Source organism: Megalobrama amblycephala, linkage group LG9, assembly GCF_018812025.1.
Source record: "Megalobrama amblycephala isolate DHTTF-2021 linkage group LG9, ASM1881202v1, whole genome shotgun sequence".
In the NCBI taxonomy this organism is placed as follows: domain Eukaryota; kingdom Metazoa; phylum Chordata; class Actinopteri; order Cypriniformes; family Xenocyprididae; genus Megalobrama; species Megalobrama amblycephala.
The window spans coordinates 41,860,254-41,866,010 of NC_063052.1; the positions used below are offsets into that span (position 1 = coordinate 41,860,254).

A 5,757-nucleotide genomic window follows, 5' to 3' on the forward strand; every position below is an offset into this window, starting at 1 on the left:
TAATAAAAGCAAGGAAAACAACTTTTAAGAACGCATAAACACAAGTTTAAGATTTGTGCAATATCATTTTTAATGTGTTTAAAGCTTTGATTCATGCTTGTTATTTTTTTAAACGTGCTTTTAATTTTTTGATTTACACTTATTATATTTTGATCTGTGACCACGTTATTTGCCAGTCCGATCATTTTGCATTATTTTTTTAAGTTTGTGCTATATATTTTTACATGTGTTTTTAAAATTTTTTATTCACGCTTATTATTTTTTCAAATCAGTCGCAAAACTATTGCTGGGAATCTGATCCCATAGGTAAGTTTATTTTTTAATATTTAAGCTGTGGCTTTTAAAATACACATGTTTTAGTAAGGATGGAGGTATTTCATTGAAAAGAGGAAAAAGTTTCTATCATTAAATGTTTCTAGCGCCAGCTGACGCTAGCCTATATGAAAGATTGTTTTTTCTATGATCTACATTTGCGTTATTTTTCTCATCATCATTATTTTGATAGCTACGTTGTTTTCATAATTGGTGAAAGCTTTATTCATCTTTTTGTTGTCTGTATGACTTTTCTGTTTTTATGCATTGATATTACTTCAGGCTGTTATGTTTGGCTGTTATTGGCTCACCAAGACAACGTCATAACGCTGATGTAATTTGTATGAGACAAAATGTAGTTTTCACTTTACAGTCTTGTAGTTTCTCATAAGCGATATGCACTGGTTGATTTTACACTCATTTTCACATGTGGAAAAAGTTTTTTAATGCATCGTTTAAATGGCTTTCACATACTGCTGATTTTATTATTAAAAAGTTATGTATGTATGTATGTATGAATGCTTTTGCTTAGATGTTATGATGAAGCATCTCTACACGTTGTCCGCGTCATGGAGACAAAGAGCAGCTTTTGATGCAATGTTTTATTAGAAATAAATTCTGGTTTAATCAATGTTTTAATTTAGATCGATTCTGGCTTAATTTGTTTTAAATGTTATATAGTTCACATGCTATTTTTCATTTTTGTAAATGTTAAACATAATACTCACCATTTAATTAAATTCTTTGCGTCTGTTAAAGTATGCATCGGTTATGTAGTGCTGTTTCTACATTGAACCACAAGATGTCTCCAAAGTGTTGCTTTTGATACAGTGTTTTATTGGAAATAAATTCTGGTTTAATTAATGTTTTAATTGAGAAAAATTCTGGTTTAATCTGTTTTAAATGTTATATATTTCACATGCTATTTTTCTACTTTTTCATTTTTGTAAATGTTAAACATAATACTCACCATTTAATTAAATTCTTTGCTTCTGTTAAAGTATGCATCAGTTATGTAGTGCTGTTTCTACATTGAACCACAAGATGTCGCCAAAGTGTCGCTTTTGATACAATGTTTTATTGGAAATAAATTCTGGTTTAATTAATGTTTTAATTGAGGAATGTGCTGCTTTTTTAACACTCAATTTAGTGGTTTATTCACTAAATTCATATTTATTGTTATCTGTAATATCTGAATATGAATCTTATTATTTGTGTAAATTCATAACAGGTTCTTATATATATATATATATATATATATATATATATATATATATATTTATTTAATAGGATCAAATGTTGAACAGGCTGCATTCACTGTCATAAATCTCTGTAAGTGTATCTTATTTATTTTATTTATTTATTGTTATTTATTTATACAAATGAAATTGACCAATTTGTTATTTGCTTAAAGTGACGGGAACCCCAGATGATACGTACGTACACGTCTCAGACACAGGTAATTATTTTTGTTCTTGAAATAATATTATATAATGTTAATGTAAAATATTAATCATATTTAACTTTTATAGAAATTGCACTTCTTGTGACACAACCAGGGGTTTATTGATCTGACGCAGGATTTTGAAGAACATGGTCCTAGCACCAGCGATGCTGATAGGATAACAGACGACGCCCTGCTACTTACGCAGCAGCGAGATCTCCGGCTGAACAAATCAGTACTGCTGAACTGGTACACCTCACAACAGATTCAGACGATGAGTCTGAGGTGTGTGTCAATGTAGCTCCCAGGAAACGAAAAAACATAGATGACTCTACACCACACCAAACTCCTCAGGTTAAGCTAATTAATGGTAAGATTATTATATATATATATATATATTTAATAGGATCAAATGTTGAACAGGCTGCATTCACTGTCATAAATCTCTGTAAGTGTATATCTTATTTATTTTATTTATTTATTGTTATTTATTTATACAAATGAAATTGACCAATTTGTTATTTGCTTAAAGTGACGGGAACCCCAGATGACGTACACGTCTCAGACACAGGTAATTATTTGTGTTCTTGAAATAATATTATATAATGTTAATGTAAAATATTAATCATATTTAACTTTTATAGAAATTGCACTTCTTGTGACACAACCAGGGTTTATTGATCTGACGCAGGATTTTGAAGAACATGGTCCTAGCACCAGCGATGCTGATAGGATAACAGACGCCCTGCCTACTTACGCAGCAGCGAGATCTCCGGCTGAACAAATCAGTACTGCTGAACTGGTACACCTCACAACAGATTCAGACGATGAGTCTGAGGTGTGTGTCAATGTAGCTCCCAGGAAATGAAAAAACATAGATGACTCTACACCACACCAAACTCCTCAGGTTAAGCTAATTAATGGTAAGACTATTTTATTATAATTTTATAGAAATTTTTATAATTTTATAGAATTTTTTTACGATATTCAACGCATTACCTTTGATATAGAAAGTAGTTTTTATTTATTTATTTATTTATTTTTTATTTTATACAGATAGAGGCATCGACTGTGCTGAACAAATAATCGACCTCACATCAGATTCTGACATAAAATCTGACGTCGCTGAGCCTCAGAGGAAGCGGAAAAAACATAAGAGGATCTAATTCACACCAAACTCCACAAGGTAAGACTATCTTATTTTCAGATTTACAGTTATCAATGTATTCCACAGCATAACGACCATTAATGTGGAAAATCTGTTTTTAAAAATAATCTACACAGATAAGACACGTCAGGAGCGCTGATGATATTTTAACATGGACGGAATCACAGGTCGTCGAATGGGATCGTTCGTCATGGACCAGTGATCGATATGACGAGGCTACAGTGAGAGCCAGGCAGACGCCATATCCTTTTTACATTGAAAGAACACAAAGAGGAAGAAGAAGAAGTGCGGGAGACGGAGAGCAGAAATGATGAGCAGTATGATGTTCGGACTCTGGGTCGTGAAATCATTAAAAGATCAGATGATGAGGCCATAGCGAGACGTAACAGCACAACTACCATTAATAGGCGTTTTGATGAACTTAATAGCAGATTGGATGACATTAATATCAGATTGGATGGTCACTTCAAAGAGAATCAAAACAGAATCGCCTCTGAATTTTTAGCGATTCATAACAAATTGGATTACCACTTCCAAATAAATTGTGACAGAATAGCAGAGTTTTTTGAAGTTCATAACAGATTGAAGCATCTTAATGCATTGATTCCTGAAATATTAGACCGTTTATATCAGATGAATCAGTCATTAGAGGAATCTCTCCATAGATTGCAGACATGTATCGAAGAGTATCATAAGCATATCCTTAGAGAATTAAATGATCAGTTGAGAGAAAGACAATTAACCGTTAGTCTTCTCAGTGCCATGGTTACCTGTGTGCATCCAAGTTAGAAATGTATAATGGATTATGTATTAGTTACATCTGATTGTAGTTGTTTTTCAGAACAGAAATGTCATATTTTTCTGATTGTTGTATCTTTTATTTGTTTTTTCTTTAATTTTGTTTTATTGCATATTATGTTTTCGCTTTTGAGCTAAAAAATAAAGATTAAAATGGATGCAGAGAAATCTTTTTCCATAGCTGAAGCACCCAAATGTCAACCAGACCAAACTCTCTCAGACAGAGTATGCTTGAAATACAAAATGCAAATCCGCATCTCTTGTGTGAAAGATTACAACAATTGATAAATTTGTATCCAGATTTTGTAGAAACAACTTTTAATGATGTACCATTACAGCAAACTTCTAATTTGGAACATTTGCAATCTTCTATTGACCAGATTCCCGATATTAATTTGTCCAAACGATTACAGAAATTATTAAACACATGTAACATACTATTAGCACAAGACGGCGGAGCTTTAAATAATAGTCACGGATCAATAAGTAATGCATCTACTGTCACGGCTCAGCCTGCAGCTCTGGTGCGAACTTCAACCAGCAATGCAGCACCCCCTGAACCCCCTACCGGTACGTCACGACTAACACAGCCAGACATTGATACTTTGATTTGTGAGGGCGGGGAAGTAAATGGTTGCCGTATATTACCAAGACCCCATTTCAATAGCATACAATACCTATTCAGCTCCTGAGAGACTGAAACCGAGAGACGCCTTGTTTGGGGGACGCACTAATGCTTATAAACTCTATCACAAAACAGCTGATGATGAGAAAATAAGTTACGTAGATTTTACAAGCTTATATCCTTTCTGTCAGGCTAGGAAAACCTATCCGATCGGTCACCCCCAAATCATTTTCAAAGCTACCGTTTATCCGCCCTGCAAATTACGGCACCCCGTTCTCCCTTACCGATGTGGCGGGAAACTTATGTTCCCTTTACGTCGTACGTGCGCTAACGTTCAAAACCAGACAACAAACTGTAGCCATACGGATGAAGAGAGGGCCCTCACGGGCTCGACGAAGTTTAGCATTTTCCTCAAAGGTCAGATACATTGTTTCGCGTTTACATAAAGAAAAGGGATGGAGACTGGGACTGGGACTGGAGAGTCTTATTGGTCTGGTTGACAGCTATGTGACTGCATGTGACAGCACGCAATGCATCCTGGCCCACACCGAAAACATTGTGAGGAATTAAAAGACTCTCACTTTGCACAACAAATCAGTCGTTAAAAGGTTTAAGGTGGTGTATAATAAACGTAGACTTTTGTCCGATTTCACCACTCTTCAGAGTTATTTTGTAAAAAGTCTGCTGGAAAATGGAATGAAAATGATTTCTAAAAATTTTTTTTACAAATTTACAGTTGTTGGCAGCCTTTGTATGATGAATTACTGAAATTGTATGCCATTAAATTTGTGGAAGGAATACCGGAGAGTCTCAATGATGATGATTTATTACCTGTGACCAAAACAAATCTTTGATTTTGGACGATCTAATGAACGAAGCGGGTGAAAACAAACAGGTCGAAAAGGTTTTCACTCAATTTGTACATCATCGTAATCTCAGCGCTATTTATATCGTACAAAATTTATTCGCTCAAGGCAAAACCAGTAGAACCATTAGCTTAAACACAAATTATATGATTTTGTTTAAAAACCCTCGGGATGCCAATCAAATAGCGGTGCTAGGACGTCAAATGTATCCTGGAAATGCAAAATACTTTATGGAGTGCTATCAAGATGCTACCAGCAGGCCTTTTGGATATTTAATGATAGACTATAAAGCGAAAACTCCTGAGCAATACCGCCTCAGAACAGGCTTGCTTTCAGACTGCCAAGTGGTTTATCTCCCAAAAAAAAGAAGAATGTGATCGAGCATCATGTTGGCCAGACTTTGTAAACATCTACCGCTGTTAAAACTGATACATAAATCTACGCCTAAACAACGCTGGCTTATTTTACAATCGGCGTCCAACGAACTCATTTTAACATTGTGCGAAGTGGCTCTTAACATTCTCTATGGTATGATTCCTATAAA

The 5,757-nt window shown here is 34.5% G+C and overlaps 1 long non-coding RNA gene across 1 annotated transcript; it reads left to right on the plus strand.

Moving 5' to 3' along the window:
• The first annotated feature begins 1,968 nt into the window (after positions 1–1,968).
• LOC125275971 lies at positions 1,969–5,027 on the plus strand. The gene is made up of 5 exons (XR_007186558.1): positions 1,969–2,126; positions 2,289–2,327; positions 2,428–2,679; positions 2,813–2,942; positions 3,041–5,027. It is a non-coding gene; the product is annotated as an uncharacterized LOC125275971 (long non-coding RNA).
• Positions 5,028–5,757: the final 730 nt, after the last annotated feature.